This window comes from Anabrus simplex, chromosome 3, assembly GCF_040414725.1.
Source record: "Anabrus simplex isolate iqAnaSimp1 chromosome 3, ASM4041472v1, whole genome shotgun sequence".
NCBI classification, from domain to species: Eukaryota; Metazoa; Arthropoda; class Insecta; order Orthoptera; family Tettigoniidae; genus Anabrus; species Anabrus simplex.
Genome location: NC_090267.1, coordinates 261,587,233 through 261,605,446, shown reverse-complemented (window position 1 = coordinate 261,605,446; position 18,214 = coordinate 261,587,233). Strand labels below are relative to the sequence as shown.

General features: G+C 39.3%; 1 protein-coding gene across 1 annotated transcript in view; it reads left to right on the top strand.

The window, feature by feature from the left end:
• The window catches only part of Cyfip (Cytoplasmic FMR1-interacting protein Sra-1), a 314,228-nt gene that overhangs the window by 86,884 nt on the left and 209,130 nt on the right, over positions 1-18,214 (top strand). The gene's annotated exons all lie outside the window — the stretch shown is intronic.

Below are 18,214 nucleotides of genomic sequence, written 5' to 3'. Positions count from 1 at the left end.
ATCAATCAGCCATCCCTCCACTTAACCATCCTCAATTTTCATTCCAAGAGGTCACTAGCAATCAAATAAAAAAGTACTATATTCTATTAAATCTAAAGCAGTAGGAGCAGGTGACATCCCTATGCATTTCATACATAATATAATAGGCGCTACTCTCCCGATTATCACACATATATTCAATTGCTGTCTTAGAAATGGAACTTTCCCTGCACTCTGGAAACAAGCTAATGTCATCTCAGTGCCCAAGATAAACGATCCTAAACTGACCTCTGACTATCGCCCAGTTTCTATTCTTCCAGCACTTTCTAAGACTTTGGAAAGACTAGTGTATTAGCAAGTATTGAAATATTTAAATAACTATTCTCTCCTTGACCTATTACAGTCGGGCTTTAAGAAAGGGCACAACACTGCCTCGGCTCTCCTTAAAATGACAGAAGACATCAGACTAGCTATGGAACAACAAGAAGTTACAGTACTAACGTTACTGGATTTCAGTGGTGCATTTTATACAATAGACTTTCAGCTACTAATTAAGAAAATGGAATCTTACCCTTTAGTACTGAAGTTTTTTACATCATATTTGAAAGATGGCGAAAGAAATTCAGAATTGCATACAAGGAAAGTTGGCACGCCACAAGGTAGTATTTTAGAGCCGTTGCTTTTTACATTGTATATGAATGACATTTCATCTTCTCTAAAAACGTGTTATCACCTATATGCTGATGATCTCCAAATATATTACCATTGCAGTTTAAGCAAATTACTAAACGCAGTAAAATGCATAAATGATTACATGAAACAACTCGGTGAATATGCTCTCGCAAACAGACTTCTCATAAATCCATCAAAATCGCAAGCTACCATCGTTGGTTCCCAGAAGCTCCTACACAAGATCAATGATTCGATCATTCCTCCTCTACAAATAAATAATAGCACAATCCCGTACAGTAAAACAGTGAGAAATCTTGGGGTGACTATGACTGAAACTCTAAATTGGACAGAACATATCAAAAACGTAGGTCAGAAGGTGTTTGCTACTCTACACCCATTGAAATTAAATAAAGATATTATACCACTAAATATGCGGCAAAGATTAACACAGACCCAAATTCTTCCTATCCTTGACTACTGTGATTTAATCTTGGTAGACACTACTAAAGAACAAACTAATAAACTGCAGTGTATTATGAATTGTTGCCTTAGATTCATTTTTAACCTAAGGTATGATATGCATATTACTCCTTACTATCAAGCACTGCACTGCTTAAAACCTGATAAGAGGCGTGAATATCATATACTTGTCTTAATACACAAACTCCTGCATAGTAACTCCTCCCAGTATATTTCATCTAAACTTCACTTCCTCTCTTCCTTCCATAACCGTAAGACTCGCTCGGGAGCCGAATATGCTCATACTATATATACATAACATTATCAAAATATTGCAACCATGATATATGCAATGAAAATAAAAGGCGTGATTTTTACGTCGTTTCATTTCACTTTTCTTTACATCTCGTAATAACTGAAAACCTTTAAGATCAGTTCTCTTATTGCAAATTAATGATATACATGGATATTACGGCTAGAATCTGTAATTTGGTAAAGATTCTGTCACAGAGGTTAGAAATTCAACATGTCACGTCTTGGAGGATGTCATAGCGGGCTATACGAGGCTGCCAATTTAGTTTTAGTACCAGGCTAGTGAAAAGATTAATGGTCTGGCTTGGTTAGGTCCAGCTTGTAACAAGACTTGGGAGAAAGGAGACGAACTGCTCGACTAAGTGGTATATGATATATTTGTCCCAAATGAGAAAATTTATAATACCAATATAAATGGTCCATTGTTGGACATTATAAATTTTCCAGCTAACTCGTTCCTGGTTGCCAGCGTTTCACCCCCATGTGCTAGGTTGGGCTCATCAGTTGGTACCTAACACACCTACCTAGACGCATGGCTAGTGCAAACCGTGGAGGCCACTGCATAGGCTATTTGGAGCCACCGTCAGTGCCAATACACTATGAGAGCCTTTGTGTCATTACCAAAAATTGATGCCTGCTTGGCCATCAGATGATATAGATTTTGATTCCCATAGGGAATCTGAAATATTTGTCCCGAATGAGTAAATTTATAATACTAATATAAATGTCCATTATTGGACATTATAAATTTTCTAGCTAGCTCATTCATGGTGGCCAGCGTTTCACCCCCATGTGCTAGGTTGAGCTCATCAGTTGGTACCTAGCACACCTTCCAAGACGTATGGCTAGTGCGAACCGCGGAGGTCACTGCATAGGCTATTTGGAGCCACTGGCAGTGCCAGTGCACTATGAGAGCCTTTATCTCATTACCAAAAATTGATGCCTGCTAGGTACCAACTGATGAGCCCAACCTAGCACACGGTGGTGAAACGCTGGCAACCAGGAATGAGTTAACTGGAAAATTGATAATGTCCAATAATGGACCATTTTTATTGGTATTAAGTGGTAGGTTACAAGTAACAATTCTCATTGTTGTTCTGTATTTATGCATAAGTGGTATGTTTCGAGCTGTCAGCGGAGAGATGGCGTGGAATGACATTAGTAGACGAATAAGTTTTAGTGGTGTCTTTAAAAGTAGGAAAGATCACAATATGAAAACAAAGTTGGAATTCAAGAGGACAAATTGCGGCAAACATTAGTTTATAGGAAGGGTAATTAGGGATTGGAATAACTTACCAAGGGAAAATGTTCAATAAATTTTCAATTTCTTGGCAATCATTTCAGAAAAGGCTTGGAAAACAACAGGGAGGGAATCTGCCAAATGGGCGACTGCCCTAAATGCAGATCAGTTGTGGTTGTGATTGAAGACAATTGGGAAAGGAACAACAAAAGTTGTCAACAGGCTCTAGCATCCCATACACTCCACAAGGTACAATGTGATTAATAACCCTGTGACTAATTAAAACGTGCCCTGCGCAAGCCGTGACTATTTTAAATTGCGTGATTTTCTCATTTTCAACTAATGTGGCAGCCCTAGGCAGCCAATAGCAACATGGAAAATGGTGGCAAATTTGAGTTTTACAGTGCCTCCATTTTAATTCTTGTAAATAAAAATACTTCTAGGGGTCGATTATTGGGTTGAGGAGAAACGGTGACAGGAGGCTCGTAGTGAGAGGTTGCGTATGAATAACTTGTGAACAGCACTCCAGCCTACAGGATCCTTGCTCAAGACTAGCAACTCTGAATCCCTCGTGCATTCTGGCGTAACAGGTTGCTGCTATTATATGCTGGAGTATTGAGCTGCCTCTTTAAATTTAAAAAAAAAAAACCTTTGTGCATATGTTTATTACATTCGATCGATCCATGCGGGATAATTGTGGTGAGGGCAAATATTTTTTTGAAGATCGATGCGGTAAAATGATAGTTTGAGGAACGATAGATGCGGGTAAATTTAACATTGGTTTATATTGACCGTTTTTGGGACCAAACTATTTAGGTGTCACATTAGACAGATCCCTAACATATAAACATCATATTAACAACACAGCCGCCAAGATCAAAAGTCGGAATAATATTCTTCAAAAATTAGCCGGCACATCCTGGGGCGCAAACAACCAAGTGTTGAGATCTACTGCTCTAGCTCTTTGCTATTCAGTTGCCGAATACTGCGCTTCAACTTGGCTGAACAGTGCTCATACTGCGAAGATTGATGCTCAACTAAATCAAGCATTGCGCATTATAACTGGTTGTATTCGCTGTACAAACGTGGCCTGGCTGCCTACACTCAGTAATATTCCACTGCCTTGCTTAAGAAGGTCTGAAGCTCTTCTAAAACTGTGGAAGAAGACCAGCCATGACTCCAACCTCCCCGTTCACTAGGATATTACTCAACCTGCCCCTCCACGACTTAAGTCTAGATCTCCACCCTGGCGCACTGCACTTACACTGGAAGAATCTGGGTTCTCCATCACGAACGCCTGGTTACACCAATGGCAGCAGTCTTCTGTTCCCAATCAACATCTTGTGACTCTACCTCATGTTCAACCTCCCGGATTCCATCCACCCAGACGTCAATGGAGGACTCTAAACAGGATAAGAGTCAATCAAAGAAGATGCGGCTATACTCTTTATAAATGGGGCTGGCAGAAGTCTTCTGGGTGTGATTGTGGAGCTAGCTCACAGACCATCCACCACATAATTGCCGAGTGTCCACAGAGAGCATTTCAAGGTCCTTTGGAGGACATTCATAACGCAACTGAGGAGGCCTTAAAATGGATCAATGGACTTGATTTGGAACTATAGGCTTCTACTCGTATATATTGTGTATATATTGTGTATACCGTATTTCACGGCATAATCGTCGCCACCGCGTAATCGTCGCATCCTTTATTTTCAATACAAAAATCGGACTTTAAACCTTTAATTACATAATCGTCGCACGTCCAAATTTTGTTCACTAATCTGGTTAAAAGGTAAATGGAACTGCAACGTAAGTTGCACATGAATGCGCAATTTAAATACGTGTATGGTTTATGGGCAATTTGGCAACACAGTCACGTTTGCGACATGTACGACGCATGGCTTACCGGTAGACTATCGGCAGTTTGACAACGTGGTCGCGAGACAGTGTACTATTTATTCACCACCTACATATTATGAGTTCCCATTTGAAATACGTAAGGCTGTAAGTTATCGCTTATCGGCAACGTCGCCAGGAAATACCGGCTAGGTAGGTTGAATGGACCTCGAACCAGCCCTCAGATACAGGTAAAATTCCCTGACCCGGCCGTGAATTGAACCCGAGGCCTCCGTGTAAGAGGCAAGCACGCTACCCCTACACCATGGGGCCGGCTCCTGTGTTATTGCGCACGAAGTGAAATCCAAGACGATAACGCAGATTTCCACGGAATTATTCAGCCGAATTATTTACGATGTCTCAGTTGTCATCCCTAGACTCTTATCTTACTACTACGTCATAAGTGTCCGGGCATGGGATGAAAACTTTTATCCAAGCAGTCAAGATAATTATTATCCAATGCTATTAAAGTTTTATTTTATAAACTCGTCAGTAATGTAATGTAAAATCATCAATAACTGGGAAGAAATATTAACCCAATTACCGTATGTTTAAAAGAAATTGAAAAAAATGAATGTTTGTTACTGACGTCTCGGAATACAGTCAACTATACAGTAGATTTACACCGCGCCAGCTAGAGCTCCGGTTTGCGAGCTTTGCGCAAGCGCAGTAGTGTGTCGCAACCAACGGGTTCTAGGACATTTCGTACCACGGACATTTCGTACCACCGGACATTTCGTACCACTTGACCGGCTGATTACCTCCGAAGTGTCAGCTAATGACTTTAAAATATTTAGGAGAGGACATTCCGTACCACTTGAGAGAGTGAGAAGTATTGCGAAGTAAAAACGGTATCCTAATGAAAATATTCATTTGTATATTCATTGTCCACTAGTGCCGCAAAAGCCTCCGCACGGTGTGACCACTACTGATGTTAACCTTCCGTCGGGCGCAACTGATCTGATAGGCACACGTGTTAATTCTTATCTCGTATTCGTCATTCGCGGAGACCTAACTACTTCCACCTTTCAGTAATGTCCTGTTTCCGCGTGACCTTCAAGTCCATATCGGCCAGTTCATCAGAATATTTTATTTTACTTACTTGATACTGAAACAATGCAGTAGTTTATGAATATTCACAATAATAGTACTGTAATATTATCCATCCTTATGCTCACCAGGCACATTGCGCCCGAGCACGATGTAAGCTATATTTCTTTGCTAGTGGCTTTATGTCGCACCGACACAGATAGGTCTCATGGCGACGATGGGAGAGGAAAGGCCTAGGAGTTGGAAGGAAGCGGCCGTGGCCTTAACTAAGGTACAGCCCAAGCATTTGCCTGGTGTGAAAATGGGAAACCATGGAAAACCATCTTCAGGGCTGCCGACAGTGGAATTCGAACCCACTATCTCCCGGATGCAAGCTCACAGCCGCGCACTCCTGGATGTATATTTCTATGTATTGTTTTGTTGAGGATTTCTTTAAAAAATCGACTTTCTTATAATAACATTTACGTAAACATGACTGATAAGTATAGTTTAAAAGGCAATTATTAAAATTATATAGATGTTTTCTTCAGCAAATGTTGTAAATTAGTTTTGTTTCTGATTTCTTAAGTGTGCCTGACAGGCTCATTACGCCCGCTGGCGTGGAAATGGAATTCCAATTTGACATCAAGTGATAAGTGGTACGGATTGTCCGGGCGCAAATATTTGGAGATTACGGGAAAACCGTTGACAGGTAGATAACGACCTGGGTGGTACGAAATGTCCTCAAAAATCAAGTGGTACGGAATGTCCGTGGTACGAAATGTCCGGACACCCAACCAACGAGCTAAACTGATAAATTGTTGCATGCTTCCTTGCTGCCTAACAGTATTGGCTGCTCTGGAATGGACAGATCACAGATGCATTTATTTGTTTCAGATTTACGTGATTACTGTAGACATGTGTGCGTGAGAATTTTTTTTAATTTGTGTTTTGGGTGTTTGCAGAAATAATTTGTTTTAAAAGTGAACAATTACGGAAAGTCATTTATATCGCAAAACATTAACGTGTGAAGCGATTATGGGTAAATATAGAAACTATTCTGCGGGCTTCAAGCTAAGCGTAATTGCCTTCGCTGAACAGCACGGGAACAGAGCTGCAGAAAGAAAATTTTCTGCGAGTAAAAAGTTGGTGCGTGACTGGCGGAAAGTAAAAAAACAAGCTAAAAGGCACAAACCCTTCTAGACGCGCGTTTAGAGGTCCTAAAACAGGGAAGTTTCCTATAATAGACGAAGAAGTGTTTAGGTACGTCAGTGAAATACGTAACAGTGTTACAAATTAAGGGACAGGGGGTAGCGCGCAAACACAACATACCGGTAACTCAGTTTAAGGCGACTCGTGGGTGGATTAAGGGGTTCATGCGACGACACAATCTGTCAGTCCGAAGGAGAACAACACTAAGCCAAAAGTTGCCTGCTGATTACACGGACAAGATTGTAAATTTTCACCGATTTGTCATACGTTTGCGCAAGGAAACTTCGTACTTGCTTTCTCAAATCGGTAATGCCGATCGGACTCCAATCTTTTTTGATATGCCTCGCAACAGCACTATTGCGCTAAAAGGATCACGGAGTGTATTAATGAAAACCAGCGGTAGTGAGAAGTTGCGATGCACGGCAATGCTAGCCATTACAGCTGACGGGAGAAAGTTGCCGCCTTACATCATTTTCAAGAGGAAAACGATGCCTAAGAATATACAGTTTCCCCGTGGAATTCATGTACGAGTGCAACCAAAGGGTTGGATGGACGTAGAACTCATGCTGGACTGGGTTAAAACTGTGTGGAATAGAAGACCTGGTGCACTACTAAAACAACCAGCTCTGCTTGTTTTAGATAGTTTCCGAGGTCACCTCGTGAACGAAGTGAAGCAAATTCTCACTACAAATAAGACACGACAGATAGTCATTCCTGGTGGCCTAACATCTGCTTTGCAGCTACTAGACGTATGTGTTAATAAACCCTTTAAAGACCACTTACGTCGATTTTACAACGAGTGGATGATGAGCGGCGATCAGCAATTGACGCCCGCCAGAAATATCAGGCGTCCACCCTTGGACTTGTTATGCTCGTGGGTGAAGAAGAGTTGGGATCTTATACCACCTGAACTAGTCTCCAAGAGCTTCAAAAGGACTGGGATTTCGAATGCACTAGACGGTTCCGAAGATGACGCAGTGTGGCAGGGAGACGAAGAATCTGATACTGGTATTAACAGAGGCGAGGACGGCGCATCAGATAGCGAAACCTGCGATAGCGACACCGAAGATTTGGAATAAATTGCGTACCGGTAAGTCCGCATTTCACAACAAAGCGATAATTTTTTGCAAGTGTAATATTTTAACTTTAATACTCAAATTAATGACAAATTAACTTAATACGTTCATTTTTATTTTCAGGTTGGAAAAACGTTCGCCGAATTGTTGCGAAAAATTATGAATTTAGTTTTAGACTATTTTAATTATTTTGATGTATAAACGCGAGTATTACGTGCATCTTAAATTTGTATCAAATACAATTTAGTTATAAATACATTTTTTGAGTAATACAAATACTGGTGTTAAATATTCATCGTATAATGGTCGCACCCTACAATTTTTTTCGAAAATTTTGGTATAAAAAGTGCGACGATTATGCCGTGAAATACGGTATATTGTATAATTTATATAATCTATCTGTGCACATCATACGATAAATAAATAATAATAATTGAACAATGAATATGAGAAAGCGACAGTTCCGGGAACGATGCATCGAGATTCTACTGTACTCTCCTCCCCCCGTTTCGGATCACCTGAAACTGGAGAGGGAGTAATCATTTATTGTATTCCAAAATGTGTGTAACATTTACAATTAAACTTATTACCTACTTCAATCTAATTTCTAAATTGTAGTTTGCTTGTTTCCTTTACAGTTTTTTTTTTTTTTCCCTAGACATGAACAGAGTTATATAGTCTATGACAGCGGTTCCCAACCTTTTGTGGCCCATCTCCCCTTTCTGGTGGTTGACTGACACCTATTGTCCCCTTTTCATTGTCATTGTACGCCTAATTTTAATTTGAAGTAAAATGAAAATAATAAAGCTGTGTTATTATTTTAAACAATTTTATTATCATGTATAAAACAACCAAAGCAGTTTCATCCGGTCACTCGTAAATAAATTAGAAAAAATTCCATGTACATTTGTTACAGATTTTTTAAGAAAAAGTGAAATAATTAACTAAGATCATTGACGTACATTTAAAAAACAGGAGTACGTTTTTTAAATTTTTAAATTGGAATTTGGAAAAAATTGAGAAAGTTGACAGTTTTAATTTGAAAAAATAAATGAAAGTGAAAACTTTGTTATTGTTTTTATTTTACCTTTACAATGGCTGCTGTTGTGTTTGGTGGATTTCAGTTAAAGCTTGAATATCTGGCTTATGTTCATCAAGTTCAAGCACAAATCTCCATTGAGGCAAATGTCCAACTTATTTCTTTGTTTTGTATGGAGCTGGACAACAGAACTAACCCCTTTTTCAACTAAATATTTTGACGGGAACGAGATGAGAAATGGTTCAGTTTTTCCCCCACAGTTCTGGATAAGTGTTTATAAGCTTCACCCAGCCTAACTTGTAACCTCTTTGCTTGAAAATGATTTTCGCTTCACAGTCATACTTCAAATCTAGAAACTCTGTCTGCAAAAAGGTATCAAGCTTATCCACAGCTTCAAATGAGAATGGATCTAGAATCCAATCTGGAATTTGTAACTTGGTCAAACCTTCAAACTTTGACTCCATGTCAGTTTTTAACTGGTCAAGGTAATCAGAAAAAATTAGGATTTTGTCTTCTGGGAGTTCAGGAGTCTCATTATCTGACATTGAACACTTTCTAAGGGTCAGAAACTGAACTTCATGGCCAATATTTACCTTGTGAATATCAAACTTGGCGATGAATGATGAAATAATTTCTTTGGCCTTGATAAGGTTCACCTTGTTTCCTTGAAGCCTCATAGTGATTTCGTTCATTTTTTCAAAAATATGTGTAAGGTACACAAGTTCCAACTTGCATTGCTTCAAATTCTCACTTAAAACAGGGTTAGACATGTCAAGAAACTCAGTAACCATGTCAAATAATTCAAAGAAATGGCGCAAACAGTTTCCTTCGGAAAGCCACCTCACAGCCATATATAGATCCAATTGTTCGAATTCCTCGTCATTTTCATGGCAAAGTTGTCGGAACAGATGGTCATTGAGGGAATTAGCTTTGATATTGTTGACACCAGTAACAACCAGTTGTAGGGTTTCATGCAGGACACCACTCAATTTTTTTGCAGCTAAGTGTTGATAATGAATGACACAGTGAATAGTGATGACCCTTGGCACTTCTTTCTTAAGATGGGCTAGAAACCCAGCATGATGATCTGACATGGCAGGAGTACCATCTGTTGCGGAAGCGCTTGCGCTTGTTAGGGGAATCTCTTTTCCTCAAAATAATCTTGCACCACTTTAAAAATCGACGATCCCTTCGTATCAGTGATCTAAGTTCTATAGAGCATCCAAAGTTAAGAAAAGACTACAGGTCTTATGAGCCTGTTGCCATACTCGCTCACTCACCGTAGCTTGGACACTGCTTGTGAAATACAGTGATGACATAAAATTATACATCGCTTGGTACAGTTGTTGCTATAATAATAATAATAATAATAATAATAATAATAATAATAATAATAATAATAATAACAATAACAACAACAGCATGTGTGTCCAGAAACCGAAATGATTGTCTTTTTTCTTATATCTGAGAAAGTTTCATGAACATTGTTGCTGTAAGGGAGCGCAGTGCTGAGTCTATTAGCCCCCAGCAACATTTCACTATTAAGGCAAATACTGTGTGGTTACAACACAGGAAGCTGAGGGCGAGATATCTCTATCTCGGTGATGTATCCTGCAGTTCACTTCAGATAAATACGATAACTTAAATATTCTTCCGCAACATAAAATACAGAATGCTGAATGACTTATTTGTATGATTTCTTAAAATCAGGTAGTTCGGGGTTGCTGTTTACTGAAGTGAGGATTGTGTTCAGAGTTGGTGATTCATCTCTAAAACAGAATTCATGAACAATGCGCTGTATTCCACTTCTGACAAAATCATTGTATTTAATGAGCCTGGAATTACTGCAAATTAACTTTTTCCTTTACCGCTTCTTGCTGGGACGCTGGAGTGGCCCTTCGCTGGCTTCCTTCCTTATTTTGAAGACGGAAGACCTCGAAATTCCTAAAACCTTTGTGGCTTTATCTACTACCCAGCTTACACTTTGTCCTGGATGTTTTGTTTTCAAATATGAAAATGTATTAAGCACCATTTGCCATTCCTTTCTCCTGACAACTTCACCACTTCTCCTTTGCACATGTTTAGCCAAATTTAAATTTATTACTCGCTGATTGATTATATAAATACTAAACAGACAAAACAATACACGATACACACAACCAAAAGCAATGCGTCTGTAGCCATTTTGTCAATTCACCTGGAAACAGTATTGTTGCTCAGAGGAACCGATTGACTTATCTTATTACTAGGGCCCTCGCCTAGCATGATTTCAACAATCCGCCCCAGAAAGATGATCACTTCAATCTGCCGAATATCTCCCTTACATAAGCAATCACTATAATGAGTGATACACGCAAAACGGGAAACATGCCGTGATGACATCACCAATGATGATTTGCAGTAGTAATAATAATAATTTCGTGTGGCTATTTCTAGCCGGGTGCAGCCCTTGTAAGGCAGACCCTCCGATGAGGATGGGCGGCATCTGCCATGTGTAGGTAACTGCGTGTTATTGTGGTGGAGGATAGTGTTATGTTTGGTGTGTGAGTTGCAGCGATGTTGGGGACAGCACAAACACCCAGCCCTTGACCCATTGGAATTAACCAATGAAGGTTAAAATCCCCGACCAAGCCGGGAATCGAACCCGGGACCCTCTGAACCGAAGGCCAGTACGCTGACCATTCAGCCAACGAGTCAGACATTTGCAGTAGTTAAGCTGAGTTATTACACGTGTTGACTACTGTACACACTTCCGCACTACACGCTGAAATGTGGCGTGTGATGCGACAAGCATAGCCGGCTGTTCCGTTTACTGAACCGCCTATACAATATTTAAAAGGATAAAAATCAAAGATATCAAAATGATTTTACGTCTTCTTCAGTATTATATGGTGCAACCAATGCTTGTTTCATAAGAAAATACAGTATATACATTTTGATAGGAATTCATTATAATTCTTATATACATGTAGAAGTCAAGTGGGTAACACCAATAGAAGTAAAAGCCCCTAAGACCTGTAGTCTTTTCTTAACGCTGGATGCGCTATAGCAAACAACATTTCCTTGGTAATTTTCTATTGTTCATTGATAAACCTCACATAAGCTAATACAATTGCTTTGTTATCAATCACAGTTTATTCATTAATCTGCAGTTTAAAATTTACTTTTTTTTTTCAAGAAATTGGTGAGTTTGGATTGAACGTCCGTAGCCATTTTATCAATTCACCTGGAAACAGTATTGTTGCTCAAAGGAACCGATTGACTTATCTTATTACTAGGGCCCTCGCCTAGCATGATTTCAACAATTTTTTGGTAGCCGGTAAAACAAGTTTCGCCAGTTGTGTGAGGTTTACTATATTTAGCTATCAATAAAGACACCTCATAGGAAGCAAGAAGACCTTTGTCAAGATCGGTTGCTCGTTTTTTAAATAATTCCCTCACATTAGGCCATTTATCAGCTTTAGCTTTGAGGTGTTGAATATAACTAAGTTCTTTACTAACTTTATCACTGTGTTCTCTTGATAAATGATCTTTCAGTCAGAAAGGCTTCATGGCTTCATTACTAGTAAATATTGTATCCACAAAAGACCAATGTGGAAACTGCACATTTTGCGGTGATGCAATAAAACAGAATTTTTAATACTTAGCTGAGTATTGACGACACTACTACTTTTTTGAATCCATTGTGCATGAACTTCTACAATTCAAAATAAACGTACAAAAACAGAAAAGACACGTACAGTGACTGATGGTGAGGCACACAAAGGCTAGTTAAGACTGAAGACGAATGTAGGTCAACGGCAAGTGTGTTATGGTGGCAGGAGGGGGAGGGGGAGGGCGTTGAGTCACCAGTCGGCCGCGCTGAGCAACAACAGGTAGGGACTGTGGTGAGGGGTGAGTACAGTGAACTTGCTGGCTGAGAATAGCCAGTGACTTGTGCTACCCAGCAACTTCTACTGTACAGTACTATTTTAATTTTCCCCCTTTGAATACTCATCGCCCCCAAATTGCCCCCTACTTATTTATTGCCCCCCTGATAACCCAAATCACCCACTCGGGGGCGAACGCCCCCAGGTTGGGAACCACTAGTCTAGGACATACATATCTTACCCTCCCTAAGTTGTAATAGTGCTTAATTGTCTCATCAGTCTTTATAGATTTATCCTACTATTACAACATATATTTTGAGTGAACTGAATAACTGGAAGAATGACAGAGTGCCTATATGAATTGGTGAGTGAATTGATTTCATATTTGAATTATGCTCGTGCATGAATGAATGAATGAATGCCAGCCCCGTGGTGTAGTGGTAGCGTGCCTGCCTCTCGCATGGAGGCCCCGGGTTCGATTCCCAGCAAGGTCGGGGATTTTTCTCTCGACCTGAGGGCTGGTTCGAGGTCCACACAGCCTACTTGATCAGAATTGAGGAGCTATCTGACAGTGAGATGGCGGCCCTGGCCTCGAAAGCCCAGAATAACGGCCAAGAGGGTGCGTTGTGCTGACCAGACGACCCCTCGTAATCTGCAGGCCTTTGGGCTGAGCAGCGCCCTTTCAAGGGCGTTAAGTGCCGTGGGGTTTGGTTTTTATGAATGAATGAATAAACACTCTTCTCAGCCAGTCACAGATAGCCACCAACTGGGGAGAGAGTATTCATGATTGAGTGGATGAATGATAGAACTGTATTAAAAAAATAAAAAAGTCCTCTCTCCCAGTTATGGATAACCACGAACTTGGGAGAGAGTCGGCCAGTATCCAGTATTCGGGAGATAGTGGGTTCGAACCCCACTGACAGCAGTCCTGAAGATGGTTTTCCGTGGTTTCCCATTTTCACACTAGGCAAATGCTGGGGCTGTACCTTAACTAAGGCCACAGCCGCTTCCTTTCCACTCCTTGGCCTGTCCCATCCCATCGTCACCATAAGACCTATCTGTGTCGGTGCAACGTAAAGTAACTTGCAATAAAAGGGCAGAGAGTAAAATGAATGAGTGGATCAATTGAATTTAATGAATGATGGAGTGAATGAATGAATTGGATTGACTGAATAAACCATGACTGAATGAATAGATTAATTTAATTTAATGTATGAGTGAATGAATTGGAACGAATGAATGATGCCATGATTGAATCGTATTCGTGCATAAATGAATGGATAAGCACTCTTCTGCCGGGCTGAGTGGCTCAGACGGTTGAGGCGCTGGCCTTCCAACCCCAACTTGGCAGGTCCGATCCTGGCTCAGTGCGGTGGTATTTGAAGGTGCTCAAATACGTCAGCCTCATGTTGGTAGATTTACTGGCATGTAAAAGAACTCCTGCAGGACTAAATTCCAGCACCTCGGCGATCTCCGAAGATCGTAAAAGTAGTTAGTGGGACGTAAAGCAAATAACATTAAATTAATTAAGCACTCTTCTCACCCAGTCACAGATAGCCACAAACTGGGGAGAGAGTATTCATGATTCATTGGATGAATAAAAGTATCAACTGTATAAAAAACAAAATGTTCTCTCTCTTAGTCACGGATAACCACCAACTTGGGAGAGAGTTTCATGAATGAATGAATGAATGAATGGAGTGAACGAACGAACAAATGTTCTCATTCAATTCCCATGCAGTTTAATAAGAAAAAAAGAATAACAACACTACAGTACAATAATTTATCTATTGCTACATTTAATATAATATTTAAACCTGCTAGTAATTATGTCTCTTATTCTTCGTTATTTTTGTTATTGCTTGTTTTATTTTTTCTTATTTCCATTTGCCACATACTTTTCAAGATACACGAGGATAGGAAACCACCCAGAGGGCGAAAACACTTGATACTCGTAGGAAATCAGCTTAACAAGGTTTATTTAACAAGATAGATGAATGTAGGATGCTAAAAGGTTTGTTTCATCACCTATTCAATACATATACATTTTATAAATTAGGAATTTATTATTGATTCCACTTGAAACATGTTTCGCCCTTCATTGAGGGCATCATCAGTCAAATTATCACCTCAAGGCAAAAAATCAGGTACCTGGTTAGTAGCTGACATGCACAAATTAATACATATTATTAATACACATACAAAAATTAAGTATGGGAAATAGTTGTACAAAAGTGATGGTATAGGTTTATAGATGAGAAGTCAGCATCAATGCGTAAAATTAAAATAGTAGAGTTCGGCAGTGGTGCTCTGGAGAACAGTTGACGCAATCATAGGAAAATATAAAGTTTAAAAATATTTACATTATAACAATTAAGGGAGAAAAGGTGTAGTGTTCGGCGTCAATGTTTGTAACCAAAAATTAATGTCAAAGGTTGGTAAACTATACAGTATTTACGTTGTTCAATTGAACATTTGAGATAAAGTTTTAAAATATTTACATTATAACATTCAGCGTAAATGTTTGTAATAAACAATAATGTCAATGGTTGGTAACTATATAGTCATTACATTATCTAATTGAACAGTTGGGAATTTACAATTATATACATATTTACACAAGAGCAGCTTGGTGCGCAAGGATAAAAAATTCTAGTAGCAAGTGCGTCCTGATGTTTTAGAGGTTGGAAGAAGGAATTAGCATTGACATTTCAGAAATATGTAGAGCGGTTTATTTTAGTTAAAATCACCGGGGGTAGGGAAATATTTCATAGCCAAATGAGGTTTTATAGGCATCAAGCTGAAAGTTGTCTGGTTGCAGCACCGAGATCGGTACGGAGACTGGTCAGTGTGGATGGAGATTCATGGGTATTCCGTGCGTTTGAATGGCAACAATGGTGACAGTTATTAGTGGGTAATTGCTAATTAGGAAAATGTTGCGGGTTGAAACTTTCGCTTATTCTTTTAGTTGACTTCTGTAGCATCGAATGTGATGTGAAGATATCGGTGTGAGATGCCGGTGAGACAAAATGATATTGTTCCGTGGAATAAAGTATGGTGGCATCTCACACCGATATCTTCACATCACATTCGATGCTACAGAAGTCAACTAAAAGAATAAGCGAAAGTTTCAACCCGCAACATTTTCCTAATTAGCAATTACCCACTAATAACTGTCACCATTGTTGCCATTCAAACGCACGGAATACCCATGAATCTCCATCCACACTGACCAGTCTCCGTACCGATCTCGGTGCTGCAACCAGACAACTTTCAGCTTGATGCCTATAAAACCTCATTTGGCTATGAAATATTTCCCTACCCCCGGTGATTTTAACTAAAATAAACCGCTCTACATATTTCTGAAATGTCAATGCTAATTCCTTCTTCCAACCTCTAAAACATCAGGACGCACTTGCTACTAGAATTTTTTATCCTTGCGCACCAAGCTGCTCTTGTGTAAATATGTATATAATTGTAAATTCTCAACTGTTCAATTAGATAATGTAATTACTATATAGTTACCAACCATTGACATTATTTTTTATTACAAACATTTACGCTGAATGTTATAATGTAAATATTTTAAAACTTTATCTCAAATGTTCAATTGAACAACGTAAATACTGTATAGTTACCAACCTTTGACATTAATTTTTGGTTACAAACATTGACGCCGAACACTACACCTTTTCTCCCTTAATTGTTATAATGTAAATATTTTTAAACTTTATATTTTCCTATGATTGCGTCAACTGTTCTCCAGAGCACCACTGCCGAACTCTACTATTTTAATTTTACGCATTGATGCTGACTTCTCATCTATAAACCTATATGTTCAACCATCACTTTTGTACAACTATTTCCTATACTCAATTTTTGTATGTGTATTAATAATATGTATTAATTTGTGCATGTCAACTACTAACCAGGTACCTGATTTTTTGCCTTGAGGTGATAATTTGACTGATGATGCCCTCAATGAAGGGCGAAACATGTCTCAAGTGGAATCAATAATAAATTCCTAATTTATAAAATTTATATGTATTGAATAGGTGATAAAGAAACCTTTTAGCATCCTACATTCAGTATCTTCAATACGGATAACAATGATTTTTATCACTTGCAAGATAGATGAACACCGAAAAGGGTAAGGAAGATTAAATATAAACATCACTAAGGTTACGTTGACATGTGCCCTATACTAATTCACAGGGCACCAGCCCTGTTCACAATTTAACACGAGAGAAATAAAACACAATGGATAATTCTAGATACAACTTAGCGATTATTTGCCATTTGAAATCACTCAAGGGGGAGCCCTAAAATACTCCTCACATACAATACTCTAGGAGGTTTCAGGTACCGTACAACTTTCATTAAATCACGCCTCTAAGCGCCTAAGGCTTTTAAGCAAGTAGAATACATTACTCAACATCCATATTTACATCTACCAAGGGCACGAACTCCCAATAACTTCTTAAAGCTGCAGTAAACATACCAGAAGGTTCAGACATAACTTTACTAATTCTGATTCGAAACTGTTAGATTTCAAGCAGTTTGGCACCTATAATGCCTTAAAGCAACATTTAGCGCCCACCAAGTGGCTTACAAGTGAAGGAATGTCCTCCCATCATCCGTGAGTCTAATCAAGACTTAGATGCTTACCTCCCATACCCCATGCGGTCCTATGTTTGAAGACGGAGCCGTCAAGTGCTCAGGTGACAGAGTAAGAAGCGAATGCTACTCCCAGCGAGCCAGCACGGCCTCGCCGAGAGTAGCGATGACGCAAGGCCACGTGACGGAAAGCGACACACCTAGGCTGCGCTAGAGAGGCACGGCACTTCTGCAGGGACAAGAGAGGGGAAACCTAAGAGAGACAAGTACGGGTCAGGCCGCTCCCAGGGCGGATGAACTCCTTTACCCTGGGGCCATAATTTGGGAATGCTTTATTACAATTTGCCCGAGGGCATAACTCAAAGGGGCGAAATAAGACAGTAGTACATTAAAATGAGTTGAAAACCCACTAAAATACACATAGCAAGTTGTATAAGGTGGGGGGGGGGGAATTAAATAAATACACGGCACAATTTCAAGTTTGTCTTAGTAAGAAAATCCCGAATGTTCATATTGGACATATAAATACAGCTCTGTGCTAATACTAGTTGTGGGAAGAAATAAATATTCCACAGAAAAGATCTATCAAACTATAGCAGTAAGAAATCATTTTTGAATTCTTGTGAAAATTTCACTTTCATTTTTAGCTTGCCACAAAACTTCAAATGAATATGACAAAGGAGAAGTACTTCCTATGTGATAAAGCCAAAATATGACCAATATATAAAAAATGTAAATCAAAATAAATGCCCTGCAAGTGTCATTGAAGGGCTTATTTTTACTGAGCAATCAAAATAAGGGCTCCAAAAAGAAA